The sequence below is a fragment of the Peromyscus californicus genome, unplaced genomic scaffold, assembly GCF_007827085.1.
Source record: "Peromyscus californicus insignis strain IS unplaced genomic scaffold, ASM782708v3 Scaffold_17__1_contigs__length_78620276, whole genome shotgun sequence".
NCBI classification, from domain to species: Eukaryota; Metazoa; Chordata; class Mammalia; order Rodentia; family Cricetidae; genus Peromyscus; species Peromyscus californicus.
Window position 1 is genome coordinate 76700383 of NW_026294469.1, and position 26904 is coordinate 76727286.

Genomic DNA, 26904 nt, shown 5'->3' on the forward strand with positions numbered 1-26904 from the left:
CACTTTCAAAAATAAAAAAGATGGATAGCATCTGAGGAACAACATCTGAGGTTGTTCTCTGGCCTCCATAGGTACACGCATACATGTGCATACACACCAGCACACATGTACACACAAAATAACAAAAATTACATATAACCCAAGCACTCTTTATTAAGCTAAAAATAACTAAAATAGATAAACATAATCTTAAAGAAAATGTTTAGTTATAAAAATAAATATAAAATTCAGAATGATACTGTCTTGAATAATGATGCAAGTTTGAAGGATAAGACAGATATATACATATCTTTTACATCTTCAGAATAACAGTATAGAAACAGAAGAAAGGCACGCATAGATCACCAGTTTATGGAGTATCATCAATATAGATTATAGTGATTTGTTCTTTTGCTCCTAATATCAAATTTTCAGGGCAAAATAATTATTTGAAATAGTCAGAAAGTATGAAGTAGAAAATAAAAACTAGGTGACTGGGAACCAGAGTCTTGAAACAGGGTTTCTCATAACTCAAGTGGAGGAGCAGAGAGATAGTCCTTCCCAGGTAGCCTGGAGAGCAAAGGCTAGTAATCAGTGAGGATGGGGTTAGAGAGAGATTCTGGGAACTGATGGTTGTTAAAATAAATCCTCCTGGAAGCAAGAATGTGAAGATAGATGTAAATGGTAGATCTTGAAACCTAAGCAGAGTTCAATGTCCTTTCATGGCAGGGTTTATACTGTGGAAGAAGGCATTGTCAAGATTTTTAAAAAAATACATTAGATAATTAGCAAGCAGCAGGAAGGGTAAAAATGATATGTATACTTTCAGGAAGTGCTAGGAATTAAGGAACCACTGTAGTCATCAAGGTAGGACTAACTTTCCTACTATTTATATATTTTCATACATGCATACACACACATGCACACACACACACACACACACACACACACACACACACACACATATGAGAGAAAGCATTAAGTTTGGGACACAGTTTTTGTAAACTCTGCACGGAACTTTTTATTTACTGTTGCAAATGTCATAAGATAACAGTGATGTTAACAAAAGCCAGCAATCTGAAAACAGAATTCCTCTTGCAGTAGATAAGGGAAATAGCTTAGACACAGAGAAGTTTATTTTATGAGTATTTGGAATATTTTACTCCTCTGAGTCCAAACACACATAGCACTTAGTTTGGGTAAGTTTTACTTTTCAGCTAGTTACCAGTATCTCTAAAGATTCCTGAACACCATCAAACACATCCATTGAGATCCATATTGCATGGCCTCGTCAGTTCAGCCGGACAGGCACTCGGGGTGGAGCACTGTGAGCCCAAGCCCACAATTTAGATGGAACTTCTTAGATCTTAGATGCCCAGATGAAAACACACAGTGCGCATGCCAAGGCTGGGTCTTCTTCAATCTGTGTTCTTTGACTACTGGAGTATTTTCTTCATGCCAGACCCCCAAGATTCTGTTAATTCTGTTACACACCCTTTCTCTTCAGGAGCTTTCTATATAATATAAATGAACCTCATGGACAGAAGTTTCCTTACAAGTTACAGATAATCATTTGGAGTCATCATAGCTTTTTTTTTCTGTCTTTGCTTTTACTGTTGAGAATTCATCAGAGGTATTTGAATGAAGTTTTCCCCTTAGAAATTATTATTTAAAAGTAAAATGGCTCCCAAATAGACTGAAAGTTTTAAGTAAACTCAAAGTTTTTCAGAACATAGGGATATTAACAGAAAATCATTACAAAGAAAAAAATTTATCATCCAGAAGTATTCCATATGATAGCAAAATAGTTTCTAAAACTTAGGTAGCTGAAGTTATGCCAAACTGTATGATCTACCATGCCTCCTCATCCCTGCCTCAGCATCATTCGGAAACTGAATCAGCATGATATACAAGTAAGTGGTCAAGGAGTAAAGTCATTTGAAAAGTATGGGTGCTCTTTGTTTGAAAAAAATATTCCAGTAAGACCTCTACAAGGCCTTGGGTAACACTCAGGTGACTTCAGAAAAACGTTAATCAAAGCTGTTTCCTTTTCCATCAAATTTGTGATATAGACTTAAGCCAAAAAGCGGAGGTGGAGAATTTCTGTGACCTTCACAACAGCTGGGCTAGCTTTCATCACACAGCTCATTACTGCCAGCATGCTGACTGACAAGGTTACCCTAAACTGAGGAACAGGAGCCAAATACATCATTTGCATAGTATATTAATGATATGCAGAGTACCATTTGGTGCCACTAAGGGAATAGAAGAACAAGCTGTAATTTTCACAATCATTAATTGTTTAAAGGAGACTACAGCACTTTCCAACACAGGGTAGTAAAGAAATTTCAGTTGAATAGAAGAGGATAAAACTGGTGTCTAATCAGTAGGAAACCTGTGTTTAATGGTTTTACTCAAGGTTGACTCTGCATGGTGCCTTTCTATCAAACTTTAATATATTTTGCATTTTCTCAATCTAATGGAAATAGCATTTTGGTATTTACTGTTCATCTTTATATAGAAACAGATCATTTTTTACATTGAGCTTTTATTCTAAATCTTGTGAAACATGTTTTGTTTACTATATGATATTGTGTAATTTCTTTGTATTTTATGGCGGCAATTGTCTTTGTCAAATGAAATTGTTTTGCCTACTCTATTACAAATTTAATCATTATATCACTTACTGATTTATCTTTTGAGATGAGTCTCACTATATAGCCTAAGCAGTCCTGAAACTTGCATTCTTGCCTCTTTGGGCTAGGATCCAAGGACTGAGATTACATGCCTGTAAAGCCATATCCAACCTAATTCATTCTCCTTATTGACCATCTCCTGTGAAATGAAATAATTGATAAAAGGGATGAATAAACATCCATGCTCCAGTGGGGATACCCAATTTAGTTGAAAACAACCACTGCTTGTTTGACTATTAATCTTGTTGTACACTCTAATTTTAAATCACTGCTGTTTATCCTAGTCTTTTTATTTTTATTTATGTGTATACATATGTATCTGTATAAGTGAATGCCATGTGTCTACAGGTGCAACTGGTCCAGCCACTCTGGAAATCAGTAAGAAGAATTCTCAAAGAGCACTCTGAATTGTACTGTTCTAATCAGAGACTCCAATAACCAAGAATAGCCACATACTATGAGTTCACATGCACCACAATTTAGGTTAGATGCTCAGTAAGAAGTGAGCTTTCCTAGTGTCTTCTTGCTGGCAAAAACTGTTAACTACACTGTGACCATTTCAAGAGGGGTGGCATTTAAAGCCACATTTCACTAATACTGACAGTATTCATTTTCCATTAAAGTTCATTATTCTAGGAGACACCTAAATAGTAACACTTCAGAGCAATAAATTTAAAGAGACTTGAGGTCTTCGGGGCCCTTGCTCACATACCTTAAGCCTATATTGTAAACAGAAGACAGGTCTAGCACATGAAAAATGTAAGTAATGTGAACTAACATAAAAGGTAAAGTTGTTTGAAATAACAAGAAACTATGAAGTTCCTCTTAGACCAGACCAGAGGGAAAAATACTGGAAAACTGGAATAATTTATGTTTTAAATAAATAAATTAAGCAGTGGCATACTTACTGAGATGATTCTTCATTATAACAGTTCATAAAATGTATTCAGAAATGAATTCAAGATTATGAACCTAGAAAAGAGCAGGAGAAATAAGGAAAAGACACCCAGAGTGGGAGACTAAGTGGTCGGCTCCTTCATGTTGCTAGGTAGTGCTCTGCCATCTCCCCAGTTGGTTTTATGTGTTAGGTTTCTTTTACTGATTTCCTGAAAATTCAGTTTAGTGTATTGAAAGAAAAGACATACCAGCTTTCAGGATGAAAGGAGGCACACTGTACAATATAAAAACAGACTCGATACCTTTTAGGGTGGGTGGCAGGCTATGAGAACATTCATTTATTCCTAGGGTTGGAGGGTACATGTTAAGTAAGGTCAGAAGACAACTTTCAGGATGGAAATCTCCTTCCACTCTGGTCCCCAGGGATCAAATTCAAGTAGTCTGGAATGATTAGCAAGCACCTTTACCTGCTGAGCCACCTCGCCAGCCTCATTTCTTCTTTTCATTTGGCCACAAATGGAAGAATCTGGGAACAAAACAATTTCAAAGCTTAGTCAGAAGTTCTTTCACCACTCAAAATTCTATGACTACACCCAGAGTAGGATTTTTTTTTTTTTTTTGGTTTTTTGAGACAAGGTTTCTCTGTGTAGCTTTGCACCTTTCCTGGAACTCACTCTGTAGCTCAGGCTGGCCGCAAACTCATAGAGATCTGCCTGCCTCTGCCTCCCAAGTGCTGGGATTAAAGGCATGTGCCACCACCGCCCAGTGGAAATTTTTATTAGTAGATTAACAGTTGAAGGGAAAACTTCCATGAGCTGAAATCTTTTTTAATTTAATTTTAATTTTAAATATTCATTGTGTATATTCATTGCACATGGTATGAATGCTTTCATACAAGCATATATTTTGTGTTTTGCATAAAATCTTTATTTCAGTCTTTGGATGGACAGAATTGTACGGGTTACTATCTTTTGTTGACACAAGAGGAATCTCATTGAGGCAGGTAGGTGGCAGAGATGGCTTAGCAATCTGGTATTCCACTTAGCTTGAGCTAAACACATCCCCTTCATCACTAAATGCTTTAGCAACCCAGGATCCCCGCCAGAATTAAGCTGTAAACGCATTGCTCTCCAAATGAAGCAACTGGTCGTACTGTTCTACTAGCTCCTTAGTAACCCCACTTTGTGCCCAAACGCACTGTAGAACACATACTCAAACCATAGATACCATGCTAATCCAGCCTGAATTGATGTGGGGTACATAAGAAAGACTGTGTTCTCTGAGTAAATGTTTAATGAAATCCCATTTTTCACAATTAGGTATGCATATGACTAAAATCAGATGTATCGTGAGAAGGTACAGGTACAGAGGACTAAGGCTTCTACAACCCACACCTAAACATCAAAATGGAAAACCACCCACAGCTCACCCTTGTAATCAACTCCTCTTCCTCCTGGATCCACAAAGGGAAGCTCTAAGAATCGACCAAGTACCCACTGTTCCTCTCTGGGCTTTTACTTTGCTTTTGACAAAGTCCTTTGTTACTTTGCTATTATATGCAACTTCTTTAGCAGTTTAATAAAATGTCAAGAACTGGGAAACATCCATTCCAAACAGAGATGACTAGAAAGACCATGGCCTGGCACTAACAAAAATGTAAGTTAAAATGATTAACTCCTATTGGCCAGATTATACCTTACATAAATAGTCATTTTTTATTCAAAGTCTCAATAATTTATTTTTCAAGAATAGATAAAATCAATCTTTAAATCAACATGAGATAGAAATAAATCAAAATAAACCTTCATATATATGTCAAATTATTTGGCAAGGGGACCAATCCTGCACAATGGAGAAAGAATTTCTTTAAAAACCAAAAAGAAAAATTGCATACCTATATGCAAAGAATGAACTTGGAATTATTCTAAACACCATATACAAACATGTATGTTTTCTCTAAATTACATGTGTGTGTGTGCGACATAAAAATGGGAGTAAAACTGTCTAGTGAAGCAAAAGAGGAGAATGGGAAAGGGGAGGGTACAGGGATGGAAGGAATGTGCTCTAACCTTTTAATTTACCATCCACTGCATTGAGACTTCACTTACTCTTGTTTTCCAGGACTTCTATAGTGACATCATTAAGTTATTCAGTATCTCACTGATTTTTTTAATGTTCATGTAGCTGTTTATTAAAAAGTTTATTGAAGGCATAAAGAATATGACAGTGCTGTGGGATGCTGTTTTCAGAACACGAAATGACTATTGCCTTCATGAATTCATCAGAACTGTGGTCATCTGTGCAAGGCCTGCACAAGGTTAAGCCAGGCAAAGTTTTGGCACAGATGATGTAGATTCTCCCCAAGCCCCATCCCTTACTGAAGAGCTATTGTCACATGATAGCTTCTGGAGGAGGAAAGAATTATCCTTTCTTGAGGATGTAGTCACTGGTGTGTTTCCCATGTTCGAGTGGACAGTCACACACCCATACATATATGGGCAACATTAATTGGACTGAAAAAAATATATTTTATATTTTTGGTGAGATTTATATTAATAACTAAATAGTAGGATAATAATGTAAATAGCGTAAAATGTGAATAAGAGGGAAAGAACCTATGTTAAATGCAGAAGAAATAACAGAGAACATGTTGCAGATAGATACAGAGAAATAAAGGGCACTGGTAAAAATCCATTCAGGAGACACAAATCAAAACTTAAATATCAGCCGGGCGGTGGTGGCGCACGCCTTTAATCCCAGCACTCGGGAGGCAGAGCCAGGCGGATCTCTGTGAGTTCGAGGCCAGCCTGGACTACAAAGTAAGTTCCAGGAAAGGCGCAAAGCTACACAGAGAAACCCTGTCTCGAAAAACCAAAAAAAAAAAAAACTTAAATATCAAACGATATCAGGGTTCATAGTCGGAAGACAAATGATTACTTTCCTTCTCTTGTGTCCATTTTAACTATTTTAAAATATATAATTCAATAAAAATAAGAAAATGTAAATAAAAAGGTGAAAAGAATAGAGAAGAAATAAAATGGAATAGAAAATAGAATAACCTCACTTAGTATTTCTTCCTGGTTGGAGAAGATGTGGCATCTTCCTCTCTCCAGATTGTCTTTTGTAGAAGTTTCTGCAGGTAGGGGGAGGGCTGTTTGCCTCAGTGCCTCAGTCAGGCTACGTCAGTATGTCCTTCATAATGAGAGAGAATTCTGTATGGAGATTCGTTTCCTGCCAGAACTCCCCAGTCTCAGGCCACTGCATGTTGGTTGCAATTTAATTCCTGCATCTTAGGTGACTGAATCTCTGAGGAGAAATGGAAGGCTTTGTCCAGCTTATGTTTACCTCTCTCCCTAGGTGGTCTCTTCTAACCTAGACCCGAGAATGAGCGTGCACCATGTTCGGCTGCAAACACTTCACCAATTCCCATCCCGTTGCTTGCTCAGGCAGCAGCTGGAGAGATGCCCTCTTGAGACATGAAATCCAGAGCACTGGAGTAGAATCTCAGATTTAGACCACAGTTTTCTCCGTTGTGCAATGTCAGCTGTCTCTCTGCTGATATTGTATCCATCCACGGGCTAATTCTCCACAGCCCAGACAATTTCTCTCTAGCTTGCTGTTCTCTTAGCATCTGTGTCCAGTTGTATTCTGGATGATACAACTGATTATGTCCCAAAATAAGGGACATAATTATGAGAATATTTATGGGAAGCTTGTCATGTGTCAACAGAAACTTGTGGCTGTGTCTTTGTGTAGGTCTTACATAGGCTTATTTCCCTTTTTTTATTTTGTTCTTTCTCATAAGAATAGAATATTGCTATTAATTTTTATTTTCTTTTACCAGCTCACATTAAAGTAGTTTCTATTTTGTCATCTTATCTGTAATCCTGTATATTTCCTCCTGACTGACTTATCTCTGATAGTCAAATACAAAGAGATAGAAAGTTACCAGGAACTGGATATAGAAGAGAATAGGAAGTTACTGTTTAATGGATATAGAGTTTCATTTTTGAAAGATGAAAAAGTTCAAGACTTGGATAGTGATGATAGTGCCATACAATGTGAATGTACTTACTGCCACTGAATTATACAAATAATACAAGAAGAGGAAATTAATCATCCATCTTATTCAACTGCGTGTTGTGGGATTTTGTAAACTGTGTAAAGATATATTACTGTGATTAGCTTAATAAAGAGCTGGACAACCAATAGCTAGGCAGGAGATATAGGCGAGACTTCTGGGCAGAAAGAAAGGAAACAGTAGAGATAAATCTAGTTGTGTGTCAGATGCCAACAAGACATGGAGGGAGGCAGACATACAGACTGAAAGAAAGGTAAAAAGCCTTGAGGCAAAACATAGATTAATATAAATGGGTCAATTAAAGCTATAAGAGCTAGTGGTCTAAGACCAAGCTTTCATAATTAATAAGTCTCTGTGTCATTATTTGGGAGCTGGCTGGTAGGAGAAAAAGACACATTACAACTGTGAACCCTGTGAACTACAATGACAGCCCTAGCAAGACATGCCCACTGGTTCAATAGTGGCTCAAACATCATGGGAGTAACTAACTACTATCATATTGGATTTAAGTCCTATTCCATAAGATGAAACCCATTCCTTATATTGTTGGGCCAAGAAGCTGGGCAGATCATAGACTCTAGGGAGGACTTCCTACTATTATTCTGCTAAATGTACATAGCATTAAGTTTACTCCTGGTGACTTACCATTATAACCCTAAACTAATGCTTTTGTCAAACTTCATCAAAGAAGCTCCTCTTTTCAGTAGACGGTACTTAGCACAAAGACCCACAGCTGATAAAGGTACAAAGAGTAAGAGACTGAAGAATGCTCATCCCAAAATGAAGATCTATACCACACACCCTCTTCAGAAAGACTGTAAGAGACACAGGCAGTGAGTTAACACACAGAAGCAGTAACCTCCAGACAACAGGACAGTTGTACACGAACTCACAGCTGGTATATCAGCATGAACAAGCCCCATTCAATCTCAAGCCAGACCAAACCCCAGCATGGAGATGGGAGAAGAATCTGAAAGAAGTTGGTGATTGGTCGCTGATGGAACAGGAAAGCTAGTTTTCTTTAGGAGTGTTGTCCCTGGAAGACTGACCGTGCTCCAGAAGGCTACACACCCATTGGTAAATATAGACAACATAAACTGGAATTGATGGGTAAAAACAAACAAAATAAAACCCCAAGTTGGTGGATCTGGGAAGGAATTGGGTCTGGTAAGAGTTGAGGGAAAGCCTGAATACGGTCAAAGTTCATTGTATGAAATTCCAAAATAACTAATGAAAAATAAAGGAAAAGTAGTTAAAATGGTCAGATCATTCCAATTGTGTGATGTAGATGTTAACATAATAAAAATATATGAATTTGAAAGTAAAAGATTTTCATGAGATCTATCTTACTGAAATTCTAGTTAAAATTTAAAGATTTGAAGACACATGAAAATTGGGTATTCAAACATTCTCTTATCTCACTTAGGACAGCCCAACTCACATGTGACAGAATAGAGTTATATAACATCTGGTGTGTTAATTTTTCCTAGAGAGATGTGAATAAATGTCTATACACCCCAAATAAGGCAACAACAATATATCAAAGTAATAATTCCACTGAAGTCCAGCTTGGTGAACCAGTGAGTTTATTGCTATTACTTATAGAAGTGTGGATGAGGGGTTCCCCACAGGAGCATGGATGACTCAAAGACAACTACATCACCAAAAAGACACCAAAAGTCCCAGTCTAGATGGTGGCTTAGGCAAGCTACACACCTAGAGCTCTCTAAAGCGCCACAGGTTGGAGATTCTCCAGGAAGCTCGGTCAGTGGAAGAATCTCCTGTAGGCAGATCAGTCTCTTTTCCAGATAATTATTCTCTGCTTGTATAACCCCAAGGAAGGGCCTTGTCAATCTTGTAAGTTTCAGCTTTCCTTAGACTTACTGGGCTGCTTTACTTCTGAGCCTCATGAGTGTCCAGTTTCCCTCCATGAGAGAATGTTTTGATTCAGAGGAAATTGCTACTCAAAACTATTGCAAAGGGTCTCTCATGGTTTTTTTTTTATTTATGTATATCATTAAATTATTTTTAATGTCTATCTCTAAATTAACTTTCATTTATTTTGTGATTGGCCATCAGTTTTCTAGATAGAAGGGTTCACGAATAAAATGACATAATATACTCCTCAAAAAAAAAAAACCCAAAAAAACAAGGAATTGAATTCATTTCATTTGTAAATAATCTGTGGAAGTTTATCAATATCCTAATATAAATACATATTATCTACAAAGATTAGAAAATTACCTGCCACATTGACTACAGTGATATGTAAAATTCTAACTAATTTAATCAAAAACAGTTCCCTAAGCACAAAATTTGACAACATTTCATGACTAAGAACTGGGTGCTTGAAAGCTTATAATATTTTTCTCAAATTGTAGACTATTCAGTTGCAGATTTTTTTTTCTTTTCAGTGATAATAAAAACCTGTACCTGTCAAGAAGTTATTAGTTTTTAGCAGATGATGCATACTTATAAAATTGCAAGTGTCTATTAAATTAGCATTTCAAAAACTGTTAACATTTCATCTTTTAGGATTTCTTTGGAACTTATATGTTTAAATTCTGCTTTTCTTAGTATTAACAATTTAACTGAATATTTAAACTTTATTTATATTTCACATATTGTTTCTCCTTTGATAACTGAAAATATCTTAACAAAACAAGGTACTTTGATAATTTGATTTACCAAATATAAATATCCATTATGATGGAGGTATGTTAGATATCAATTATACAGAGAATGACATCATCTACTGTGTATTGCCTAGAAGCACTTCCTTTTATAGAATAAATAAAATTTAAAAGAAATTACTATGATGAGGCAACTCCCATATAAAAATTGAAATATGACAGTAATTGAGGGATCTTGTCAATTTCAACACCGTACTCCATTAAAGCTGTTTTAGTAGAAAGTTCAACTTTAATTACTTTGTGTGTTGCCACTGACTACTCTCAGTAAGTGTACCAAAGAAATAAAAATAATCCAAGCTATCAGCAGCCTGGAGTGGAGGAAGTCAATCAAATAAAAGAAAATAAAGAAAGAAGGAATCTCAAACTTGAGCTCTAAGTTACGCTGAGGACTACCTCTGAACTTGGATATTGAGACATGTTTATGAACACTGAAGCCAGTTGCGATTTTTTCTTAATAATGTAGAAGCTTTAAGGCATGAAACGGTCCTAACAGAACAGCACTGAACTTGAAAGCACAGATTCTCCTTTGTGAATGAAAACTGTTTCTCTTTGCTACTTCAGAAGCACACAATTTTGTTAGCAACGGGATCATGAAACAGTAACTTTTTCCTGAAATTTTGGCTTATCCCCCAAAGGATCCATACAGCATTGCTCATTGCTGCGGTCTAGAGGCCCCTTTGACTTCAAAGGCCACAAGAGACGAGCAGACTGCAATTGTGGGCTAGTCAAACAGTAATGCAATGTGGCCCTTGAGTAAAGACTTCTCACTCTTACCTTTTTAGTTCAAAATTCCTCTCATCAAAAAAAAAAAATGAGTATCCTAAACCTTTACAAATGTGTTATTACAAAATTAAAGTCTATTAAATATTAGCTTTCTCACAAATACTACACATCTCTCATGAGACTAATGCATGTTCATTTTTCTGTGTCTCCTTTGCCTCCACAGCAGAATTGCCTGCCTACAACTCAATCTGATCATTCATTGTAGATTCCCATAGAATGAGTAGAAGCTATCATATTTTAATAAATGGCAATGAAAATTGATAGGCATTCCAGCAATAGTCAAAAGGTTTCTAATATGATAAGATGTGTGCCTGGATAAGATACTAGTACATTTTCTTTTCTTTCAAATGCCAGCTCTTTGACACAGTATTCATCTTCAGTTGTATCAAAGAGAATGAGCTCTTAAAGAAATCACTTTTATTATAAAGAGATAAAAAGATGGCTGTGTAAGAAGATTTTAGAACCATTTTCTGTTGTGATGGCTTTGCTTCTTCATATTTATTTTTAGACAGTTTGTTTTGCCTATTTCTGTATGACAAGTTACTTCCATAATATATTCCCACCACTTCACACCACTCCTGTTACTAAATGTCACCTTTGGATGAGTCTACAGTTGGGCTCAGTTCTCTTGCTCCATACACACTGGTGACTGGGGTTCCAGACAGAGAACCTGGTTTCAAATGCCCAAAACACCTTTCCTCACAGGTCAGCTGGAATTCTCATTGAGAGACCCACAGTTCTATAGCACAAGAGTGTTAGAAATCTCAGACTTTCTGTACAGTAGCCAGAGTGTCCACAGATAACATTTCAAGAAACAGGAGGTAGTAGCTGTCATTTTCCTAAGAAATAGATGCCATAGGTCTAGTACAGCATGACTTCTATCATAAAACATTGGTTGTCAATACAGTCTCAGAGCCCAGATGTCTTCAGGTGGAAGAATGTGAACTCTACCTTCCTAGAAAAGCATCAAAGAACTCTTGGCCATTTAATTTGTTCCAACAACACAATTTCCACACTCCTGGAGACACAAACTTCAGTATATTATTCTTTTTTTATTTTTCTATGTGTGAGTGTGTGAGTGTGTTAAGCATGTGTTTGTGTTTGAATGTTTGCATGTGTGTAGGCACACATGTGAGTATGGTTGTAAGTATGTGTGCATATATTCAGAAGCCCAAGATTGACCTTGGGAACCATCTTCTATTTCCCTCTCACCTTATTCACTGAAACCAAGAACTGACAGATATGGCTAATCTCTGTAGCCAGCTTGCCTAGGGGATTTCTCTATATTTCATGTGGGTTCTGGGGATTTCAACTCTGGTCCTCATACATGTACAACAAGCTCTGTAACTACTGAACTATCTCCGTAGCCAATCAGTTCTTTCCTTTTATCTGTTACTAAATAATTTCGCTACTACTTTTATTTAAAGAATTATCTTGGTTTTCAATGAGAGCTTTTTCTAAACAAAAAAGCAACAGAATATAAAAATACAATTTTTAGCATAGTTTTGATAATTTATAGAATGTCTATTTTAATGATAAAATAGTCATTTGTTACCATGCCTCAATGCCATTATAATTGTGTCACTGTCAAATATGAAAATCATGCTATTATCTTAAAAATGTTGATGGGTTCTCAGATTTGGTGGTAGTCTTCTGTGAAACAACACTACATCCATTTCAGCAGTTGAAATTTGAAGACTATTAAAATTAAGTGCCTTTATTCAGGTCACCCAGTTGGTGACAGTCCAAGTTGGGACGATCTGTGTGTCTTGTAACTGAGGATCTATGTTGCATCTGTGCAATGGAATTGCATCAATATTTTAATATAAAACCCTGCAATGACATTCTGTGGCATTTGTCCCCATTCTCTGTGAAACTTTGACATTCAATATTCAGAAGTTCTAATGATCAGCTATGCACAGTACCTTGTAAAAGTCTCAAGGCTTTTATGTTCAAAACCTGCCACCTGAGCCCTAAGGACATAATAATCTATATTTATGCACTCTACAATGTAGAGACAATTACATGGCAGTTGGGCTTTTTTTTATAACTACCATACATACACACATACATAATATTCAATAACTGCACTTTTGACAATCTGCTGACATCTAATTAGCAAACAAAAAGCCACCATGCCCATTTGGTAGACCCGAAATGGGCTATTTGAGATTGGAAAAAAATGAGTCCCTATGCTCCAAGCATGTTTTAATGTACCAGATAAGCTCAAAGATCTAAATTTCTTACAATTACAAAATGAAATTTTATCATTTAACAAGATTGACATATACATGAACTCTAAATAAATAGCAGATGTAAAGCATACTTCCAGTACCATCAATGTAAACACAAGTTGGTTTTTTTTTTTTTGAGACAGAGTTTCTCTGTGTAATTTTGGTGTGTGTCCTGGATCTTGCTCTGTAGACCAGGCTGGCCTCGAAGCAATTTTTAACAGTAGTGAGGTAAGCAATTGCCATAAAAAGACAGTCAGAGGACAGATCACAGACATTATCTAATAAAAAATTATTCATAACCATGAAATTTATAAATGGTGTGAAATTTGTACTTATATATACATTTAAATAAGTATAGTTCATACAAATAAGCCTATGATTAACAAGAATCCAAATATTTCTCAAATCGGTCCTTAAACTAATCAAGAAGAAACATATAATGAATTGCCTTGTTATTCTGCACTGGAATATATTTTGTTCCTTTGTTGATATCATAAATCCTTGGTTTTTCATGTTCCTTGAAGTCTTACGTTGCTCTCTTTAAATAATAATAAACAGTATTTGTGGTAGTTTGAATGTAATTGTCCCCATAAGCTCATAGGGAGTGGCACTACTAGGAGGCATGGCTTTGCTGGATTAGATATGGCCTTGTTGGAGGAAGTATGTCACTGTGGGGGTGGGCTTTGAGGTTTCCTATGTTCAAGATACTGCCCAGTGTCTGAGTCTACTTCCTGTTGCCTTCTGATCAATATGTAGCCAGCATGTCTGCCAGCATGCCTCCATACTCCCTGCCATGATGATAATGGGTTGAACTTCTAAAATTATAAGTGAGCCACCTCAACTAAACATTTTCCCAATAAGAGTTGCCATGCTCATGGTGTCTCTTCACAGCAATAGAAACCCTAAGACAGTATTCTTCTCAAAATCCATCAGTTGGCTTTGGAAGGGAAATGTTTTGAGCAAGTAACTCATCTAGAGATACTAGACTCTCTCAGATAGGCTCCATGGTGAACTTACTCTGTCACACTTGTTTCCTCTCAAGAAAATTTTGAGATTGCCCATGCCTGACTCCAGAAGCCAAGTGCTGAGAACCTCCTGTTAGTTTTCTGTAAAATGATGTCTGCTAATGCTCATTTCTGTGCCTTCTCACAACCCTGCAGAGTACAGCTGGTTTTCTTTGTAAACTATATACACCCTCAGTCTTTGGGAGTCTTGCTCTCCGCTCTCTTTTCTACTCCCCACCCTCAAACGATTTAACTCTAATCTGTGTGAGAAAGAAGATTTCTTAGGAAGCCTCTCTCACAGATAGGGTCAGACACACTTTCAGCATTGTGTAATTTTCCTCCAGTGGAGAAATCATAGGCTTTATTTGGAATTCCTGTATGACACTTTGGGTGAGAGTTGGCATGGGCAAAATGAAATTCTTCTCTCCATTTTGCTCCAGTGTTATGTTGGAATGTCTCCATTTGTCTTTATGACAGGCACAAAGATTCTCTTACCCTATGCTGCTGTTGAAGGCAATGCTTCTGTCTTTGATGGGTGTGCTGATAAGAAGCTTCTATTTTGTTATATTGCTGGCGCCACCCATTTTTCTGAAGATAAGAGAAAGTAGAGCACACTTGAGTGCTAATCATGATTGTATAGAAGGTAAGAAAGTGATGAGCAAGAAAAATTAAAGCATTTTCAAAAAAAATAGATGACCTTGTCATTTACCTGCTCTGTCTACTGCCATGATTCTAAATCAAGGGCTCATAAATGCTATAAATAATTGTCTTTCCCATGGTATCTCCTTCTCCACTGGGTCTTGCCAGTCTGCTTCAGGTTTCAAGCACTTGACCTACCCTCTTACTCTACAGGAGTGATTCCATAAAAATCCTCACAACAAATATAAAAGCTCTTTGTTTTTAGATAATATCTCATACACAATCAGAGACTAAATGAATCAGAAACTATGAGGATGCAGCCCTGCAACTTATATATCAGCACATCCTCCATGTATGCTGATGCATGGTTCAATCTGAAATTCACTTTGAGAAGGGTGAAAGTCATTCAATAAGCATTACAGGCTAATTTTCAAGAAGCTTCTATTTTGTTATATTGCTGGCACCACCAATTTTTCTGAAGATAAGAGAAAGCAGAACACACTTGAGTGCTAATCATGATTCATAGAAAGTACATATGAACAAGAAATATGAGCAAGAAAAATTAAAGCATTTTCCTCATATTTACTTTCAGAAGAAGTTTTGTGTCAATTCTTGCCAGCATCAACCCACCTTCCAATGATAGTCTCGAAGAGAAATAGTAAAAGCCAAATAAATATCTTTCCAAATTCATGCTGATTTCTGTGATCATATATAACAAAAAAAATCTCAATTTTATGAAAACCTAATTATATTTGAAGAAAAGGACTTTAAAAAATTGTTAAAAAGTCAATTCTAGTTATAATATGCTTAATACACCATGAAAATAACATACATATGTATTACTGAAAATATGTAATTGCATATATACATATACAAAAATATCATTTTATATCCAGATAGTTTTTCCTGACACTTCTTGTAGACAAGGAAATACTAAAATATTGACTTGGGGGTGGGGGAAGTCATGGAACAGCAATGAAACTGTCCCTCTATGAGTTAGGGAAGAAGTATGCATATTGTTTTCCTCCAACTTCAGAATACAAATTCTAGATACCACAAAGTTTATCTAAATAAGTGAATATTTTACATATCTAAAATATGGTAAACTTAACTTATCAAAATGGTATTTAATTCTTCCTCTGGGTATCTTTCAGATTGATCAAAATTGGAATGAAAGAACTGTCTTTTCCTTGTTTTAAATGTTAAAACTCATCTCAGTTGGAAGCATCATAAACTCTATTTAATGTTCCTCCTTTATAGCATAAGCATCACCTTTGTCATATTAAAATCCATTCCTTGTTAGGAAGATAAAATTAAAAAAGAACTCCAGCAGAATATAATTAAAAACTTGGACTATATATCTCCTAAGAACCCGAGCAATTCCTACATGGCAGGGAGTCTGATAAGCTTTTCCACTGTGGCTAAGTTCATAAGTGCATTTTCAAAGATCCATGCTGATTATAATTACATTCTAAATTAGCAAATATTAGCAGTGTGCCAAATAACTCACATAGCATGGTTTCTATGTTAGACAATCAATTACAGTTCAGATGAATCCATAGGAAAATCCATATTTCTTACTTAGGATCACAGTTTTTGTAATTTAGCATATTATTAGAGCAGAGTCTTAAGAAAGGTCAGGCAGAACAATAAAGAGCAGGTCCTAGTTTTTAGATGCTCCTTCATTGTCACAAACCACTGAAAAAATCAATTACAGCCACATGCTTCATAGGACCAGTCTGTGCATGTATTTTGACATAAACCTTACAGTGTATTTTAAAATGCAGAACAATTTTATCTAAAATTTAATAAAACTTCACAAATACAGCAGGATGACACCGGTCTCTTGTTGAAACTTTCTGTGTTAGCCTCTTGGGCGTTTGCAGGGGTGCGGGAGGAAGACCACAGGGAGGTCGTGGCAGGCAGGCAGCCATATACCTGCTTGCAGGCCTGGGAGGGAAGAATTTCAGTGTTTCAAATTTAAGAACTTAACAGCATCGTGCTTCTGCTTAAGGAAACGGCCCAATAAAGCCCTTCCATAAAATCCCGTGGTTTATCCCTACCACTGTATGAGGCCTGGAAAATGCCTGCTATGTTTCTTTTCTATAACTAGAGTATATATTTCAGATTGCCAACCAGTAGGTTAAATTAAGTCCCTAAATTCCTTAATGTACTAAAATATTCAAGCATAACGATTAGAGCCTGGTTATTCATTTCATTGAAAGGTAGCATTGCTGGATTTAAAACTGTTTAAATTGGCAGTCACGAGAAGCTTCAAATTATCAAGTAAACTAAAAAGATGCCTCACCGCGATTGTTACCTGTCCACCACAAGAAAGCACGGGTAATAAACCATGGATCATTAAGGAAGTTAACTGGACTTCCCCATCTGACACTGGTCATCTAGGCCAGGGTGGTTCTTGTATGACTTTCACTCCCTCCCTGTTAATTATCAGAGACCCTCCTTGAAATGAGGTGCTGTGTGGAAGTGAATCCATTGAAATAACCTCCCCAATGAGGGAAAGTAGGTCACTTTGATCTCCTGGTGTGTAAGCTTCAGTGGTTTCAAAAAACAGATCCAAAAGAAAAGAATAAATATAAACATGTAAACAGAGTATTAAAAAAAAAAAGATGATCAAGACACTGAGGCCCAATGTGAGAAGGATAAACTCAGAAAGATGCTTCACTGGGTGTGGCAGGGTCACACAACAGCCAGGGGCACCTGAGGTGGTAGACAGGGAGGGCATTTCCCCCAAAGGCTGCATTCTAGGAAGCCTGGACAAGAGCCAGTCAACCTCAGTCGAGTCCATCTGTCTCCTAGGAGATACAGAAAGAAGAGCCAACTTCTTGACTTCTCTGGGTCTACTTGCTTCCTTTGCAAATATGAACAGTGTCCACCAGCACCCACTGGGTGGCTTTGGGGACCTAAAGCCTTTGATCAGTATCTGACATTTCCTGATGACCAAAAAATATTTATTCATGTTATCAATACCACCCAAAATAGTCCCTGTGCCAAAATTAAAATCATAGTCTAGTGTGCAAGAAAGAACAAACACATTGCTCTAATTTCCCTTACTGCTGTTGCCATGTTTTGGGTGTTCATCACCTAGCACGGTTAACACTCTGTGGACCCTCTCTTTTCCTGGAGAAAGAAGTAAGCCAGGAAGAAAAGTGGTTTAAGTTTAGTTTACCTGCATATGCTCGGTAAGTGTTTCTGCCTTTCCCTGGAAGCTTGCTCTAGTCTGTAAAAAGTCAACAGGGAGCCAGAAGGGTTGTGCTTCTTCCTTAGCACAATGCCAACAGTGGGCCAGAAGGGAGATGCTGAGCTACACCAGCTCAGCGGTTGCTCATGGTTACCCACAAGCCACTTCTTGCCTATCTCTTTTGTTAGTGTTGTGTTTTCACTGTTATTGATTCTTTGGGAATTTGTATTTTTCAAAACATAAAAAAAAATGTCCACAATGCTTAAGGAATTTTCAATAAGTTCCAAATATCTACAAAGAAGCTGTGCCTCTGTTAGCAATGCTGTGCTGTGCACTTTTAAAACGTCTTTCTAGAAGAGTGGCTTCATTGAGGAGTTGTTACCACAATAAAACAAAAATAAAATTCCTGAAAAGAAATACTTCAATCAAATGTGGACATTTTAGATTATATACTAGAGACTAAATAGTGAATACATAAAACAGAATGTAATTGATGTGTAGTTTACATTTACTATGTTTAAAGGCCTTATGGTCCTGTCCTTTAGTAACAAGTTCAAAAGGAATGAGTTATTCATAGCTGTAAAAAAACAAATAAGGTGTGTAATATACATGAAATTCACAATAACAAAAGCAGCAATTTTTCTGTGGCATCTGACTCGGTGAATCACATCATTTCTATTTACTGAACATTTTGTTGGTGTCCTCTATGTGTCTGGCACTGCTGTATAGGTGCTAATGACAGAATTAAACGAACAGAGGAACATTGCTCAACAAGCTTCTATAGTTGAGGCTCTGCATGAATAGCAGAGGAGGAGGAAAGACTGAAAGTGAAATACAAAAATAAAGTAACTAACATAACGAACGGTGACCATGGCTGCCCAGTAAAATTAAACATGCAAGGGGAAAATAAGGAGGTTTAAGAAGTTGGGGCAGGAGGGTTGCAATTTTCCCCAGAGGGTTGTGTACTCCACCTCAGTAAAAGGTGATATTTAAGCAAAAGCTGAAGAGTGTGGGAGCACAAGTGAGAAGATAGATCTTGGAGGGTGATCACTCAAGGAAGAGGACATTAATAGGCAGAGACTGGGGTCAAGGAAGACCTGTCACCAGGGTAAATGAGAGTGTGAATATCAGAGAAGATCACAGAATATTGAGGTGGGTGGGTACATGATGTAGGAACTAAAATTCCATCCTGGGGATGTGCCTTTACTGTGGAGATCAGACACCCTAGAAGAGATGTAGGAGAGACAAAGGAACAAGCCACTGGAGAAACTTCTCACCACTACCAAATGCTCAGGCAGAATGGAAGGTGAGATCCTATCTCCACGAATCCTCTGACTGAAGCCTCTGAGTCCTCAGCCAATAAGGGCCTTAGTTCCTGTCTCCTCACACCTTATATGCCTTTCTCTGTCCAGCCATTTCACTTCCTTCCTAGTGCTGGGATTAAAGGTGTGTGTGCTTCCCAAATACTGGTAGGAGAGGCATGAGATCTCAGGTGCTGGAATTAAAGGTGTGTGACTCCCAAGTACTGGGATTAAAAGTGTGTGCTACCACTGCCTGGCTCTGTTTCTCTCCTAGACAGAATCAATCTCATGTAATCCAGGGTGGCTTTGAACTCACAGAGATCCAGATGGATCTCTGCCTCCCGAGTGCTAGGATTAACAGTGTGTGCCACCACTGCCTGACCTCTATGTTTAATCTAGTAGCTTGTTGTGTACTCTGATCTTCAGGCAAATTTTATTAGAGTATAACAAAATATCACATTTCTCCTTTTTGTCTAATATAATAAGAGAAGGTTATAACCAATATAAGAAAAACTATATGTAAGTACAATAACTGTATACCATATATATATATATAGTCAAAAATTACACTAATAATGTCCAGTCCATAAGCATTTGACAAATTCAGAGAAAATACTCCATTGTTTATCGTATTTTGGTGAATCCAAAGTGTTGTACTAAATTCAATTTCTATCCTAACTTGTATTACCAACCGAATACTATCTTTTGATGTCTCTCAAAATTACACACTTTACACCTCTTTTGTGAGTTTCTTTTCTGAATTTGTTGACAAGGAAAACTGTAACTATAACTATCTAGTCTTCAACTCCCTCAGAGACCCAAGAAGGAAATAATATTAACTGAGTAAGTAGGAAGTACAAACAGGCAACTTCCAAAAAATGTGAGAAATGACAGAAACAGCTGGCTGCCTGGATAGTCATCCAAGGTTCCTTTGTAATGTTGGGGCATCATCTCCAGCCTACAGGCCTAGCATATCTGACAGACTTTTCTATGAAGCAGGACATTCTGAAGGGCCTTCCTACCTTGTCTTGACAAAGTTCAGCAGTCCTTTCTTTTGTGTCCTACTTGTCCATTTTGGACAGCATACTGTCAGCAGTCACGGCAAGGGCACTTTTGTTCCCAGTGGCTGACTTTTGCCACAAAGACAGTAAAGCCCATAAGGAGTTTCTTCAATGCCCATCATCTTCTCCAAAGTAGATTGGTGCTGCCAGGAGCAGACATGTCTCATTGTCATAAAAAAAAGAATCTATGTTATTAAAACATCTTAAATGCCATATTCTGCAGATCTCTGAAGTGTTTGAAGATGACCTATTTATCTAAAATATATTTGTTTGACCTTGGAAATATAACTAACATGACTACAAGGTTGACTGTAATGACTAATTACTAATTTTCATTTCTTTATTATCCTAAATAGTTGGTAATAATAACTTTCAAGGACGAGCAATTTGCACTACATTGTTAAATGAACTGTATAGGTACAATATCTTGAACAAGAGTAGAAATGTATGTACAGTATGTTTCAACAAAAATAATCTCAACTTTGTATAATATTCACAATTTTTTTTACAATATACAAAATTCCAATCCAGTGTAAAATATTTAAAGCCAGTAGTTGCTTTTTAAAAGCAGATTCAATAATCTACCTTTTTATCTTACCATATCCGTATTCTTCTTTTTTTCTTTTCAGAGTAGATTCAATAATCTATCCTTTTATCCATCAGTCACCTTTGGTTGCACTGCACATAATTGAGTTCAGATTTCTTATTCTCATTTCAGCTTAAAATGGAATGAGGATGGTTTTCTTTGCTCCATCATCCATTTTCTCAATTTCTTGAAAATAAGATACAAAAAGAAAGCTAAATATTTCTTCCCATGGACACTGTGCACGTATCTTCAGAAAACAACTGAAAGTCATGTTTGTATTGCCCTGTAGTTTAAATTTTCTACCCATCCTCCACATACTCTGGGATGATATGCCCTAGCCCTGTCAAATGGCTCATGCAGTCTCTGTTGACAATTTCCTTTGATAGAATCTTCATAGTATCAATAGTATTCATATATATCACCAAGATCTCCAGATATAATCTCACACTCCTATTGCTCCTATGAACACGGCAAGATTTCACTGTATAATCTAACAACAACCTTTGAAGGTTTGTCCCCAACATTAATCAGGCCATTGCAAAAAGAAATATAAGTATGGTAATTGATTAACATTAGCACTGAGAGTCCAGTTGTCAGGTTTTTGTGGTAGATATAGATCACAGAGTGGTGAAACTTTTTGAAGCAGCTTTGTATTTCAGTCGTATCTAATTAACTTCCCTCATCTTCATTACCATCATATAGATTTTAATCAAACTGCAAAATGTCTTGGTCATCATTGTTTCATTTATGGACCACCAAGTTATCTTCAAAGAATAAGATGATTAAAGAATTTTGTGCTGAGGCTCCGGGAAAACAGGATTTGAAAATAGATAATTAGATAACCAAATAAATCATGGTGATTGTCTCATTTTTTTTTCTTTAGTCATTAATGAGTCTAGAAATAATCACCTTCTTGGCTTTATCCACTTGATTAAAAATGTTTTCAGGCTAACAGAAAATTGCTTTAGCAATGTTCAGGTCTTGTAAGGACAGTATTTTGGCATTTTTAAGGTCAGCATCAATGAACACATAAAGGCAAAGCCAAGTCAAAGCTTGCCTCAATAGTTTCGACCTGCCAGTCTTTTGGAGAGGACAGATTTTAGAACACCAAATACACATTTGTGCCAGCAGAGATTTTTAATTAGCTTTGCAGCCTAACTGCAATAATAGAGGGAGCAACACTTGGGTCACCACTTAGTGTGTCTTAGGCCCTTTGAAAACTAACTTTTGTTCTCTTCTGAGCCACAGCATTGACTTTCCTGTGTCCCTCCATAGGAGATTTGCACTGAAAAAAAAAAACAGCTTGGGAATAAACAGTTTCAGATTAATAGAAACAGAATATTGACCAGAGTGTCCATGTTGTGACAAGGACAGAAGGAAAGTATTCATGCCATGAGCTTCCCATTTTTTTCAGAACTGATTAAATTGTAACTTGATCATTATCTTTCTCCCACAAATTGGGGCAATCCCCCTTTTTAAAAATTATATTGTCTTAGCTCAGTTAGAAATGGATAAAAGATAATTGTTTTGAAAATGAATTGGCTCATGTCACCAATTCTTATAAAATACTGTAATTACTGAAATGATAAGCAACAAGACAGATTTTGAACCCACATTTCCCATCTAATTAAAAAATTGAACAATAAATTCTTCTGTGGAAGTTTTTTTCATTTTTTATCACCTTCATTTAAACAGGGTTATGCTATTAAAAATTAATGGTTGGTCCCTCGGTGTCTTGATTATTTTCCAGTTTGCTATGATAAAATAATCTGAGGAGAACAAGTCTAGGGTATGGGAGCTGGAGAGGTGGTGAAGAAAACTCATTACTGGTGTTCTGTTCCCAGTATCCACATAGTGTCTCACAACATCTGTAACTCCAGTTCCAGAAAATACAATATTTCCTCTGACTTCAATGGTCATTGCACATACATGGTGCATGTATACACTCAGGCCTACACACATATTTGTAAATTAAATAAATAAATTTTTAAATAAAGGTAATGGGATAAAAGTTTATTTTAGCTCACAGTATGAAGGTGGGGAAGTCCTTACATCAGGAACCAGAAACATCTGGTTATATTGTACTTGCAGACATGTCCATGCTTAGTTAACTTTCTCTTTTTATCCAGTTGGGGAATCCCACCCCAAAGAATGGAAAATTTTCCCACCACAAATAACCTAATCAAAATAATACCCGCAGACATGCCCAGAAGCTAGCCTAACCTAAATAAACCCTCACATGTGTATCTGGAAGCTTGTCAGCTAGGAGATTCAAGATCCTGTCAAGCTGACACTCAGCACTAACCAGCACACCAAAATATCTAGATGGTATCAAGGCTCTAAGACATGCTACTCCAGAATGGAGGATTTCACAAATACATGAAGGTGCAAGTCTGGCTTCCCAATTCCTGTCTGGTGAATACTACATCCATACACAAAAATAGTTGATTGCCATTTCTTAAAGAGAATTTTTGTCAAGTGAATGAATAAACAATATTTCATTCCCCAAGTTAAGAAAAACACCACCCCACTCGAAAGAATAAGTAGAAGTAATCTTCATACAGAAATGACTAGAGAAGTCTTCTCTCAGCTGTGCTTCATCCAGCATTCAAACAGCAGGGCAAGAAAAAAAAAGCATTAAAACTGACCTTGAAGAAACACCTTGCCTTGTGTACTCAAAGAACTCCATGGGTGATAGCTAAAGCTTTTACCAGGCGATCTTTACAGGAATTATCCAATCAGAATACCCCCTCTACATTGTGCTTTAGACAGATGGGTGTTTATCAGCCTTTCTTCAGCTCCCAGTGGACATACCAGGATTGATTTTATTTGCTGTAGATGCAATCCCAACAATAGTTCATGAGTAAAATGTGTTAACTGCTTAAAGGTTCTAAAGGAACTCCTAAAAGGAATAAATATTTCCATTTTAACCTGTCACAACTGCACTATTCAGGACCCATTTGGGAAAACAACAAGTGTCATATAGAATATAATGAATTTGTTCCACTTGTTAGTAAAGTTATGGTCTTAGTAGAATCAGGAAGGACTTTAAGTGCCAATTAATCCAACTGCACTTATGGGTACTTGAAAATCCCTCCACACATTTCAGCTAAGTATCAACCATGCTTAGAGACGATTTCAGGGGTAGAGGCATCCCAAAAATAAGGAGCAGAAAAAGAAAGGAGCTCTCATATAAGAACACACCTGTTATATTTGATGAGTAGCTAAGGGAGGCCAGGATACCAGAGCAGAGCGCATCACAAGGCTAGAGAAGAAGCCCATAGGAGGTGAGGAGATTTGGGATATAGAAGACCTTTTAGGTCATACTAAGGAGCACAGCTGACAATACGTGATGGAAACAGAGGGTTGGATGACAGAGGGATCATTTTGACTGCCATGCAAAGAGCACACTGACAAGTCAACAGGCCGTACATACATGGGAAAGCTCGGCCACCTAATAATGCAGATGAGGTGTGAAGAAGACGTGCAGAAGTGTGTTAGCAGAAAAGATAGTATTTAGATTCATGAGGTGACTTTATCCCTGAGAGAAAAAGGATAGACCTCAGTGTCTGTTCTGAACACCTGGAAATATGGGGTTGTCTTTACGTGAGCTGACGTAAGAACAGGTTTACTGGGGTCACATCGTAACAAGTGTTTCAATTGGACAAATCAAATTCTGAGAGCTGTCCCAGAGTGGGGAATTCAGTCTAGTCCCTAGAAGAACATTTTATGTAGAGAGTTTGTATTTTTTAATTGGAGTCAACTCTATATAAATAATATTTACTGTTTTGTGACATTGACATCCACTTGGCAATGGCAGGTCAATGAGAATACCAAAGACTGGCACCAGGTACTCTGTTATCCAAGACTGGGGACAACACGATACAACAAAGGACAGTGAGAAGGAATAGCCCTAAGTGAAGGGCAAACCAGCATTTGAAGCAAAATGAAGACCAAGTTTTAGGGACCAGAGAATGACTATCTCAGAGCAAACCTTCACAAGAGGAGTCGTGGATGGTCACATTGGCATCTACACATGACTGGAAATAAATAAATAGAAAAACTCACCATGTCACTGGGATCTCTATCTGGACTCCCCTGGGCTCCACAGTTGTAGTTAGTTTTACTATCAACTTAACACAACCTGGAATAACCTGGAAGAGAATCTCACTAGGAGATTTTGGATTGTTGACAATAGATTTGCATTTACATTGGATTTGTCTGTGAACACATCTGTGGAGGAGTATCTTAATTAAATAAAGTGATGAGAAAAAACTCAGCCTGTTGTAGGTGGTGCCTAAACTGTGTAAGAGTGGAAAAATTGAGCTGAGCATAAGCAAATAAGTGAGCATGCACGTATTTATTTTGCTCTGCTTTGGGCTGTAGATGTGATATGAGCAGCTATCTTGAGTTCTTGCTACCATGACTTCTTCAAGATAATGGACTATAACCTAGAATTGTAAGCTAAAATAAATCATTTCTCCCCTAAATTAATTGTCACAGTGTGTTATCACACCAACAGAAATAAAACTAGAATACTAGTCCTTGTGATCTTTAGCCAAAGAACTCAGAATAAACACACAGAGTACTGTAGAAGACATGCAGAGTTTACTAAAGAGTAAAATGGAGCACACTCTTAAGGATGAGAGCTGACAGTGGTCAAAAGGACCATTGCATGAATGTAAGACAAATTGCTAAATGGTCTTATTAATAAAAAAAAAAATCTGGAGCCAGATATTGAGGTAAAAACTGAGAGATCAGAAAACACAAAGAAGCCAGCCACGTTCTTACCACTTTGAAATCCTCAGCCAAAGAGACCTATTTCTATATAGGTATACCCACATCTGTATGTCTTTCTGTTCTGCATCTCACTTCCTCTCTCCGCCCAGCTACATCACTTCTTGTCTGTCTGTACAGACCTCCAGACTTCTATGGTTAGTGCTGGGATTAAAGGCGTGTGTCACCATGCCTGGTTCTGTTCCCCAGTGCAGCCTTGAACTCACAGAAATCCAAATGGATTTCTGCCTCCCAAATGCTAGGATTAAAGTCATGTGCTACCATTGCCTGACTTCTATGTTTACTATAGTGGCTGGCTTTTTTTCTCTGGTCCTCAGATAAGCTTTATTAGGGTGCACAATATATTGGGGGACACAATATATCAACACATATGAATCCACATTTTCCATGGGTTTTATACTCTTTCTTGGGTCTCTAGAATGGAAAAGTTTTCCTGAGGGACTTCATCCTATGCAGGTAATTGATAGCTTTGTGTGGACTGATCCTTTTAAAAGAGAGTAATACTGCCTTTTTTCTTTATTAGGAAACCACCAGCTAGATAGTAGTCTTACATGTTTAAGACTCCTGGAGCCAGATTTAGATAGTTAATCAATTGATGACCTTCCAGGCAATTGAGAGTATCACATCTCATTCTAATATGAGAGACAAGACTTGCTTCTCTTTATCTCACTCATAACGAGAATTTTGCTGTTCTAGTCCTGTTTTACATAGGCTGTTGATTATAAGGTAACAATTTGGCTTCATTGTTCTCCAAATCTGATAGTATCTAACTAGCTACTTAGGAATCACAAGTCATTCTTCCAAGATTTACTATAGAGAGTTTGTCTCACTTTATAAAAACAAGCATGCAAAGAGGCAGTAGTGTATCCATTTGGCTTGAAAAAAACAGGTTCTGAAGATTTGTGTTAATGTTCTGAGTCATGGAGTCAGTCTTCATGGGCCAGATCCATG

The 26904-nt window shown here is 37.1% G+C and overlaps 1 long non-coding RNA gene across 1 annotated transcript; it reads right to left on the reverse strand.

Moving 5' to 3' along the window:
- Positions 1 to 1019: 1019 nt before the first annotated feature.
- LOC128112508 (uncharacterized) lies at positions 1020 to 21323 on the reverse strand. The gene is made up of 3 exons (XR_008219006.1): positions 21169 to 21323; positions 4040 to 4098; positions 1020 to 3647 (listed from the first exon to the last, which is right to left on the reverse strand). It is a non-coding gene; the product is annotated as an uncharacterized LOC128112508 (long non-coding RNA).
- Positions 21324 to 26904: the final 5581 nt, after the last annotated feature.